The sequence below is a fragment of the Pinus tabuliformis genome, chromosome 4_2 (assembly GCF_031772625.1).
Source record: "Pinus tabuliformis cultivar Carrire ecotype Pingquan chromosome 4_2, CPIR1, whole genome shotgun sequence".
Lineage (NCBI taxonomy): Eukaryota > Viridiplantae > Streptophyta > Pinopsida > Pinales > Pinaceae > Pinus > Pinus tabuliformis.
The window spans coordinates 61,635,802-61,647,317 of record NC_142304.1 but is presented as its reverse complement, the minus strand read 5'-3'; positions in this window follow the sequence as shown (position 1 = coordinate 61,647,317).

Genomic DNA, 11,516 nt, shown 5'->3' with positions numbered 1-11,516 from the left:
GATTTTAAAGGTGTCGATGGTCCTTCTGTTACAGAACAGGTGGCCACCATCCCTGAAGGCGTTTAGCAATGATTGCTAATTCTTAGAGGGGGATTTGAGCGGACAGAGGTCAAGAGCCAAAGAGCCCAAAAGAATAAAATGAACAGATAGTGCCAATTGGCTTAAAACCCATAGAATGATAGAGACAGAAAAGGGAGTGTTGAGAAAGGAGCGCGAAAAGCTAAGCCAAAGCAGGAAGCAAAGGTAAAGAGATCCAGAGCCAAAAGCCAGAGCCAGAACCAGAGCTGAGAGCTAGAGCCAGAGCCAAGAGCCAGAGCTAGAGCCAAGAACCAGAGTTGAGAGCGAAAGCCAAGAACTAGAGTCGAGAGCCAGAGCGAGAGCCAAGAGCCATAGGAATCACGAGCTTCAAGAGCTAAGGATAAAATGGTGTCTAAACCCACTGTTTCTGTGTAAAACAATGGAGTTGAGCCAAGATCTTGTAAAAGGACTTTTTTATAATCCCAGAGAGACTAGTTGAGTTGACTAGAGCTCATGGAGACGTAGCCCAAGAGTTTTGGGTGAACTCCTAATTAAATTGTTGTCTTATGTGTGTTTTTTTATTGTTGCATTATATCTGCTGCTTTAGTTGTTGTTGTATCAGTTCAAGAAAATAGACTTAAAAACACATAATCAGTCAACAATAAACATAATCATACACCTTATTTCAAGCACATATTTAATTCTGCATTGGTTAATCATAAAGACTTGGGAATCCTTGAAGCTTTGGAAGTGGGAGAGGTTCTTGAAAATTAGTCAAGAAGCTTAAGTGCCCCATTTTCAGATCAGGTGGTATCAGAGCTTGAGGTTGATTAACCCAACCTTCAAAGAAGGTTATATCAGAATGCTTGATTCACAAAGCAAATATTGCTTGTCTGGAAGGTGTTTGGGCAGTCAAGGATTGATTGTCTGATTGATTGTATGCTTGTTACAGACTGACTATTTTCTGAGTTGCAGAGGTGAAGGGAAAGTTATCAATAGATCAGTCCAGGAAGGAAAAGAAGGAAGAAGGGCTAAAGGTATTCTTCTATCCCAAAGGACAAGGCAATCCTTGAAGCACAAGAGGTTTTCTACAAAAGGTTGCTAAATAAGCTCATTATTAATCTTATTTGAAGTTCTTTTGTTCATTGGTATAATGAAAACTTCTACAAGTGAATCCTCAAATTCCTCCTTCATCACAAGACTCTATGATGGAGACTTGAAACAATACTTGTTCATCATGATGTACAAGGTGAGAGAAATGTACAAGGATGGATGGAAGAGCATCATACTTAGAGAGAAGTTGAATGCCGTGGAGGAAAAGAAGCATATGCTTTCTGATAAATTGCAGGAAATGGAGAGGCAACTTCACATTGCAAATATGAACCTGAAGAGGATGCATGAGTTTGAGTCCCAAATCTTTGTTGCCAAAGAATCCTTGGTCAAGTATCAGCTTGAAGAAGAGGTAAATAGTTCCTGCTTGTCATCAAATTCTTCTAAGAATTCTTATATTGGTTCTTTTGAAAAACATACTAGAGGCATAGGTTCCAAGCTAATGTCCAAGATGGGCTATGAAGGAAGAGGCTTGGGCAAGCATGCACAACATATTATTTAGCCAATAATGGTTGAGGAAAGGCCTATATATTTGGGCCTTGGCTATGGACAGTCTTATGGAGAGAGTTCCAAAGCTGCCATGAAGGCCATTGAAACAGTCCCAAGAAGGAGTTTCATTTCATGTCCTCTACCTCAAGAGTGTGAAGATGGTATTCAGGAGGAATGCAATAGCTTGAAACATCATTTGTAGGATGCAGGTGTTCAGAAGCACACACCTGAGCCAGGGAATTGTGGAAACTCTGAAAGCCTTGAAGAGATTGATGGTGCTCCAAATGGAGCTACTTCTTCATCCAATTCACCTCCTCATGAGGGTAAAAGTGATGAAAGAGAAACGTATAAGTCTGGTTCTAATAATCTCCCTTTTAATATTGCAAAGCATGATAAATTTCCACATAAATATGGGAAAAGAGTTGCATGTTCCTTTTTTGGTTTGGATAACCATCATGTCTCTAGATGTTGGAAGACAATGGCCACATACGAGAAACTTTTGAAGGAAAAGAAGCAAGGAGCCAAAGGTCCATTGGACAAGGCAAATCATGCTATCAAGAGGATGAACATGTGTTGCACTTATTGCCATAAGCAAGGGCATCTTGCTGAAAGATGTTGGACTCTGAATCCAAAAATGCTTCCACAAAAGTTGAAGAAAGTGGAAAGAGAGGATGACAGAAATGGAAAGGAAGATTCCATGAATGATGTTTCTTAGAATGATTCACATGTTGATGCTGATGTGCAGACAAAGGAAGGACCTTTGAAATGGATTGGTAAGAAATGGTTAGAGTTCTTATCCAATTAAAAGTTGCATCTCTATTGATATAATAAATCTCTTTGCATTTCTATGGTAATTGAATGCAAGTTGCAGATTTCACCAAGATGGTGAATGGAAAAAGGTTGAGTAGGAGACTCACTTTGTTGTTGCAACCTTATATTTCATTTCAGCTTCGAAGGTATAGTGTGCTTAAGAAAAAGTTGAAGGATGAAATGCATGCATAAGCTTGATGTGCATGAACACAGGGATGTTGATGTTTTCCTTGTATTTGAACACATATGTGTCATTAACTTGTAGGGTTGGTTGCTTTGACATGCATGTGATGATGAAGTGTTTCATCTCTTGAAAAGAGTCCTAATGGTGTTTTTCTACATGCTTGACTTGAAGAGTCATTTGTCTAAAGGCATGTTTTGTGGGCTTGTTATCTAGTCCATAATTTATATGCAGATGTAAGACATAGAGGTGTTCACAAGCTGTGAATTCTGTTTCTTTTGTTGATGCAGGAGTTTAGGCCATCCAGTTTTTGTCCGTATTTCTGTTTTTGTTAATAGGTGTTGTTGACAGCTTGTCAAATGGGTACAAATTAAAGTTTTGTGAAGCAGATGTGCTTCACATTTGTTTGAGCTAGATTGGATCAATGATCAAGGAGAAGAGTTTAAACTACCTTCTATGACCATCTCAGTAGAAGTTTTGTAGGAAGGAAAGGAGGAAGACAGTTCTTCCCAGGAGGACTAGCATATCCAGGAAGGAAAGTGGTCAAAGGCTTTGGTTCAGAGGCACTATGTAAGGAAAGTGTATGGAAGCTGAAAGAAGAGGGTGCTATTACTCTCATTTACTGTTCAAATCAATATATCAGTATTTTGGAGACCAAAAGTTCTTTTAGTGGGAAGGTGTGACCTAAAATGGATTTTGGATAGACTCCTAAGTCCGAGTATTCCTCACAGAGGAAAATGAAAGTCCAAGGAAGTTCCTGGAAATAGCCCCATTGCAGAGATCTTTTCATTCTGAATCTACTACAACTTGAATGGGAAAAACTAGACTTAGGATGCAGAATTTATCACCAAAAGAAGATGCCCTTTGTTCTTTAGAAAAAGAGGAAAAATCCCCTAAAATGGGAAAAAACCCTTATAAAGGGAAATCGCATCGGAAAAAGGAAAAAGGGAAGGACTTAGGCTGAAGGTGGGAGACCCCCGATTGGCCAATTTGATCAATTGGGTCGGAGATAGGCCCGCATGTGATATCAAGACCCTGGACTCGGCGATTGTGATCATGCAATACGCCGATCGCCGATGATCGGATCAGTGAATCGGCGTTGGCAGGTCGGCCTTGGCATAGGCCATGTCATATGGAAAGACCCTGTGACTTTGCGATATGTGATTGCAATATGATCGCATCGCAATATCGCGTCGGAGCATTACAGAGGAGCGGGGCTATATATATATATATATATATATATATATATATATATATATATATATATATATATATATATATATATATATATAGATATATATCTGCGACGTGATGGCCAGACCTGGCGGAATTATGAACCAAATTTAAAATATATTAAGTACCATAAAATGGCATTTTTCTATGTATTTTCACGTTTTCGTTAAACAAATGAAATATGAAGGGAATGCACCGATGTGATGAAACCAGACATGAAAGGGTTTGTAAATGTAGTTACATAACATTTCAAGTCCACCGTAAAGCCATTTTGCGATGTTTTCAATGTTCTAATGTATTTTTCAAATACAAATGGAAACCACGAAACGAGTGGGATATCGGGCAGGTTGTAGGCAGTAAGTGGTTTTAGGCGGGCTCCACCTCAGCCCATACACTGGCTGCCATGTGGCTAGGTGCTGAAGAGAGAAAACCACCCTTTTCGGGCGGGTAATCTCCGTGCGCATTAGCCACCTGAAATCAATAATAAACATTGATAAACAATCACTTGCGATCACGCCCAAAGACGGATCCGAAGGGAATATAGGGTGGGATTAATGATTTTTGAAGTTCGATAGACTGCGTTTGGGTGGATTTTCCTATGTTTTAGTGTATTACCCTGTGTAAATAGAGAATGAATATTCTGAGGATTCTAAAGGAACCAATGGTCCTTCTGTTACAGAACAGGTGGCCACCATCACTGAACGCATTTAGTAATGATTGCTAATGCTCAGAGGGGGATTTGAGTGGACAGAGGCTAGGAGCCAGAGAGCCTAGAAGAGGAAAACGAACAGACAATGCTGATTGGCTTAAAAGCCACATAATGATAGACACAGAAAAGGGAGTGTTGAGACAAGAGCGCAGAAAGCTAAGCCAAAGCAGGAAGCAGAGGCAAAGAGAGCCAGAGCCAAAAGGCAGAGCTGAGACACAGAGCCGAGACCCAGAGCCAAAGCCAAGAGCCAGAGCCAAGAGCCAAAGCGGAGAGCCAGAGCTGAGAGCTAGAGGGAGAGCCGAGAGCCATAAGAATCGCGAGTTTTAAGAACCAGGGATAAAATAGTGTCTAAACCCATTTTTCTATGTAAAACAGTGGAGTTGAGCCAAGAGCTTGTAAAAGGACTTTGCCATAATCCCAGAGAGCCTATTTGAGTTGCCTAGAGCTCATGGAGACGTAGCCCAAGAGTTTTGGGTGAACTCCTAATTAAATTGTTGTCTTATTTGTGTTGTTTTATTTCTACATTATATCTACTGCTTTAGTTGTTGTTGTATCAGTTCAAGCAAATAGACTTAAAAACACATAAATAGTCAATAATAAACATAAGCATACACCTTATTTCAAGCACATATTTAATTTCGCATTGGTTAATCATAAATACTTGGGAATCCTTGAAGCTTTTGAAGTGGGAGAGGTTCTTGAAAATTAGTCAAAAAGCCTAAGTGCCCCATTTTCAAATCAATACCCAATAAAGACGCACTTTTCAAATTTACTATCTAACTTTGTTATTTTCTCCTTTGGAACATGTACACATGCATCACATGCAAATACCCTCAGATGTGAAAGAGAAGGTTTCTTTCTAGTCCATACCTCTTGTGGAGTCTTATCCTCCAATGCTAATGAAGGTGATATGTTGACCAGGTAACATGCAATCTCCACCACCTCTACCCTGAATTCATGTCCTAACCCGACACCACTGAGCATGCTTCATTCCCTTTCCATCAACGTCTTTTTCATTCTTTCTGCAACTCCATTTTTCTTAGGTGTGTATGGATTAGTCTTCTGCCATGCTATACCACACTTCTTACAGAACTCTTCAAATTCCTTCTTGCAAAACTCTCCACTGTTATCTGTTCTCAGCACATTTATCATCTTCTTTGTCTATTTTTCCACTAGAGCCTTAAATTCTTTAAACCGGTCAAAGACTTCAGATTTATTCTTAAGGAAATATAACCATGTATTCCTTGAGAAATCATTTATAAATGATACATAGTACACAGAATTACCCAATGATGGAACCAACACAGGTCCAAACACATCACTATTTACAAGCTCTAATATCTATTTCGCCCTCTTACCACCAGAGGGGAAACTCACCTGATTCTGCTTCCCATATACACAATTTTCATATAAATCAAAATCCAAAGAGCTATTGGACATACCTTCTACCATACCTTTACCATGAATTAGTCGAAGGCCCTTCTCTCCAATGTGTCCAAGCCTTTGATGCCATAGCATGGTCTTTTCTCCAGAGACCACTAGATTTTCTACTCCACTCTCAGAAACCAAAAAATTGTTGCACTTATTGTCCTTTGAGATAACTAAAGGCAAATTGGCTATTCCAAAGCATCTATAATGTTTTTTTTTTTTTTTGATGATTTGGATGACCAGTAAACTATTTCTAAATAGGTTCTTTAAACGTAGAAAGATTCTTATTAAAATAAAAGGTTGTTCTTTACTTGTATATGGTTATTTTGATTTTAGCGGGACAAATAAGAAGAATATGTAGAGGTATAACTAATTTAATATTCAAGCTAAGTATCTAATCATTTATAAGCAAAAATCAAGAAAAGAGTGTTTCCTTGATCAACAGAATATAATTAAACTATTACATAAATCTAGTGTAATTTAAGTTCAAAGAGTAATTTATAATAACAGATAGTTATGCAAATTAATCTCTTATTTAAATTACAACTTCACAGAGGATTCAAAATGAAACTGAAATTAAATTAAATTTTAAATTGGATGACTGTAAAAGAATTCATTCATATGAAGAAGACATAATGAAAAACTAAGATGAAAACAACACACTGAGAGATAGACCATATGAGGGAAATGCAGAATCTTTTATTATTTCAAAAATGCTCCAGCTTAGTACAAATTTGCTTGATAACTAGTTCAAGGGTTTAACCCTGAATACTTGGACAGAATGAAGTATTTAAAAAAATTACAAAAATATTACAATAAATGCTTGAGTGACACGACATTTTATTATTACTTAAAACTAACAAAAGAAGAAGCAATTCGATCAAAAGGAATGAATCTAAACATCTAGCCCTGATTTGTAGGAGAGTAGTTACTGAGTGGCCACTATTCGAGTGCAGTGCTAGTGAAGTTGATCTGTCCTTTAGTCCTCAAATTCACACAATTTTTCCCACCCTTCTTCATCTGGAATAGCTATCTTGGTTACTTTTTAATAGATTTCATCTACCTCAGTATACCGAGCAAAAGTGGGTTTTACTGCGAAAATGTGTTTTATCCCATGTTGGATAAAACTTATGTTATTGATGGCTTCATAAATGCTCTTCCTATCATAGAAACTTTTATGTTTGAAGACTTAGTTGTATCCTTGGCAATGTCCTCAGGCTTCTTCGTGTAGTCTTCCCTGGTCATTGATTTATCATTGATTACAAATAGTGAAGGTAGACCTTTCTGGTTCAATGCATCAATTCTAGTGAAAAACTTGTTGAATGCTACCTCTAAAGTGTGACACTTCTCTATCAGTTGTACAACCAAATTCTTCTTTGTTAGAACTTTCTTCACCTCCAAGATGGTTTTTGTTCTATCATCCATTCCTAGATCATCCAAATCATATATTTTTTTGGAATTAAGGAACTGTGATGTTGGTTGTAGCAGGCAATTTTCCCAGTTGAGCATTGATAGCAACAATGGTCTGCTTTGCTTTCTCCATGAGTTCCTTCTGCTAAAAAATAGTCTGGGTACATGGCCATATTTCATCTATTTATTCAATGATATTATTCCAAATGATTTCTTTAACAAGACCCAATGTAGAGCTAATAGAAGACTCAGATGTTGACTTCTTCCATGTCTCTATCTAATTTTGACCTCTCTGAAGCTATACTATATGAAAAATCTTAGTTTTATGGTGATGATCCTCTAGAAGTTTCACTTAATCCTACAGTTTTTTGATCTCTTCAGTCTGGAGAGACATGTTTTGTACTGCCTTGGCCAACTGATCTGTAGCATCTCCTGTACTTGTTGTAGCAGATATGGCTATAGGAATGGTTGTGATAGGAAGTGATTCCAAATGGACAACAATATTTTTAGCAGCTTTCTCCTTTTCTTTAATCAATTTCTCCATATTTGTCTCCATTTGCTTCAGTTGTGCACTCTGCTCCATGATGAGCTTCATCATATCTACCTTTTGTGTCTCTGTCTCTTCAATATCCTCGGCCAGAGGATCTTCTGTAGCTGCCAGTTTTAACTGCTTCCTTAATGCTACTATGTCTAAATTCTTTTTCTTCACAAGTTCTTATGCAACATTGGTGTTTGAAGGATCATAACCCAGTTTGATTACCAAGTCCTCCAAGGTTTTAATCCTGGTGTATTTGGTAAGCGCAGAGAACTTCTCCATATTTAGCTGTGATTGGAAATTTTCTAAGGTAACCTACAGTTTTGATAAACTCATAGCAGTGTTAGTAATAGTTGAAAATATCATTTCCCCAGTCTGCTTATGCATCTCCATTTGGTCAATGGGATGTATATCATTTACATCAAACTCAAAGGTTATCTTCTTGTACTCTACTGCTACCTTCGGTTACGGAACTTGTGCTTGGATGAATTCCATTTGAATTTTTCCTTTTTCTAAATAAAAGGCTGACAACAACCTACTTTGAGCACCAGAAGTTTACTTCCAGAACTGGTTGTAGGTGTTAATCTTCAAGGCCTCATTCTTGACTTTTATCTCCTTGAAGATGTCCATTATACTCTTCTCTACCTCACTAGTAGTAGATGTGTTGGTTTGTATAAGTTGTTGTTCCTCTTGTGAAGTTGTGGAGGTAGTAGGAGACTGCGTGGTCTGATCACCCACTAATGAGGAAACAAGTGGCTCATTAGTGGTGATAATGGTCTATTGTTCTGAATATTTGTTGAGGATTAGTTTGGAACTAAACTTGGTCTTATTTCTATACATTATCTTAAATCCTTCAGTGAAAATGTCAGTCTCTAAAGGGGACTCTTCCTCTCTACTTCTCTTGTTTTTCTTCTCCTGCATGGTAGGAGTCTGCACTGCAGACGATGATACCTACTATTCTTCTACCTCTTGTGGGGTATTCTCAACCCATTCTAGCTTATTTTTGTATTTCTCCATCTCTGGGATGGATGTGTAAAAGTAAGGAGTAGATTTGGTTTCTACTCTTAATTTATAAATGATCCCTAATGGATCATATGACCAAGTAAAGCTAAGGCTTAACTGCATTTCCTTCAAGAGCGTATATGCTTCTTCCCCTGTTGCCCTATTGTTGCAAATGAAAGGACCAATATGTGTTTTGATTTTAAACTGTGACTTCTTCTTGGTAGCAACAAAGTGGATTTCATCCATGTTGATCATCTTCTGTATGTACTCCAAAGCAAAAATCCTCATTGGGAGGAATTTGGGCAACATGTAAGGTGCAAGCTCACATCCAAATATTCTCAATTCTGTATAGTTCTTGTACAAGTACCAATCCCCTATTTGAACTTGATCTGACAGTCCCAACACCTTTCTTATTTCCTCAATGATCCTTGGTTCTATTTTTCTGACCATTTTGTTACCTGAGTGCACAGGTTAATATTCGAACAGGATCCACCCTACATGTCAAAGGAAGCAATGGAGGCATTGTTAGGCATTGCAGATTGGTATGCCTCACCGTCTGGCACTTTTATCTGATTGTTCAGTGCAGAGAAGCCTCCGCATGTGCTGCCAAAGTTTGCCTTGGATGTACTTTTCATGCAGGAAGTAGCGTAGCATATCTCAGCAAGATTTAAAGCTAAACTACAACAGAAGAAGAAGGAACCTTCGCCCACTCTTCCATTACAGATTGGGTTGTATGAGATCCAGAGTATCAAGAAAGCGGATGTCGAAGCAAAACAAATGAACAAGTACCTGTTCGACCTCCAAAGCTTTAACCCGTATGACCCAAATTACATTGTAAAGGATCATTGCATGAGACTTCACTTCAAATGGATCCATGGGGAATTTCATTGGGCCGAGGAAGACTCATGGAGATATTGCTACAATTCTTCTGAACCCAATGAATAGGTTGGCTTCATTATAGAGTGGTTAGAAAAGCATCATGGAGAAGTGTCACGGAAACCACCAGCAGTAGCAGTAGCAGCAGCAGCAAAGGCAGTAGAGGAGGATTGTCGACTGCATGGAGGAGGAGCAAAGTTGCAAGTTTAGAGTAGATCCACTTGTAGAACAAGAAGTTATGGCTATTCAGCCAAAGAGTTAGTAGCACGACAAGCGAATCGCACGAAGGTAGATGGATAAGAAGAGTAGGAGTTGCATGAACTGAGGGAGAAACTCTAGAAAGAACAAGAGTTGCGCCAACATGAGAAGGAAGCACAACAGCAAAAGATAAAATAGGGGGCACATCATGTGCAGACAGACGAAGCAGCGCCCATACAAGTAATTGATTCATCTTAATAGCTGGCATCAGGCGAACAGGGTGAACCATCACAGGGGAAAGACATTTCTCATTAGATAGAACAAGTGCTTGAACAGTTGGATGAAACCATGCAGCAACAGGAGTTGGAATAGGACACCGTCCTCATGCCTCACCACAAAGAGGTCAGCTCACCTGTTTCATTGCGTCCAAATGATGAACAAGTGTCGAATGACCAAGGAGGCAGGAAGATCCTTGTGGTCAACCAAAAGCAGAGATGCATAACATCTCCTTTGACGAATCACATCACAGAGTTGTGTAATCATAGAGAGTATCGCCTCTGGAGGACCAAACATCCCCTATGCAAGTTGAAGAACAAGTGATCGTGACTGATGTGAACAAGCATCTAGCTGCTTTGGCTGATGAAACTAGAGTGTATGCTGAAGCCACTAGCTTAAGTGTTCGTTTCCTCATAGCTAAGAATGAGCGAATGGTGAAGGAACTACAGCTAGACAAGAAAGGAGGGGACTTGGTGACAATGTCTGCCCAAGCTGAACTGAAGAAGGCAATACTAGATTAAGTATTGTCTCTTGATATAGTTATGCAAGCATTGTACTCCAAGTTTGGTACGTGCACCAAGCAGTCATCCATCTCCATAGATGGAAGCAACAATGTGCGAGAAGAGAATGCATCTTGAAGAACATGCATGCTACTATTGATAACATGCAAGCATGGATGATGAAGTACAAGGGAGCCCCCATTCACTTGCCAAAGATGATGAATACCAATGTGGTCGAGCTATAAGCACGTATCTGGAGTCAGATCTAGAACTATGAAGACCTGCCGCTACTCATCACTAGCATACAGGCTTCCCATGCATAAGTATTCAAAAGCATGGATGTTATAGTGCACACTCATCCGATCCCATCACTTGGGACTCTCACCCAAGCGAAGACAAAGAAGTAGTTTTGAGAGGAGCTTGACTCATACATCGATGAGTTGATGCACACCGCCACCAGCCCATACTTGCCTATCAGTGCAAACATCATGCGCAAGTATGTTGTTGGCCCGGCCACATTGAGGGAAATGATGTGCATGCTTTCAAACGCGTTGGACAGGGGAGTCTGAGCAGTGTAACCGGATGCTATGGAGGAAAGGTCCAGGTTTCCGATGGATGTCACAACAAAACACATAAACACTATCAAGGACTACCAATATTGGCATCAATATGTAACTATTGATCAGCATGAGGATGTCGATCATTTGGACTTCTATGGTTGTCTAAGTCTGAATGATGTCT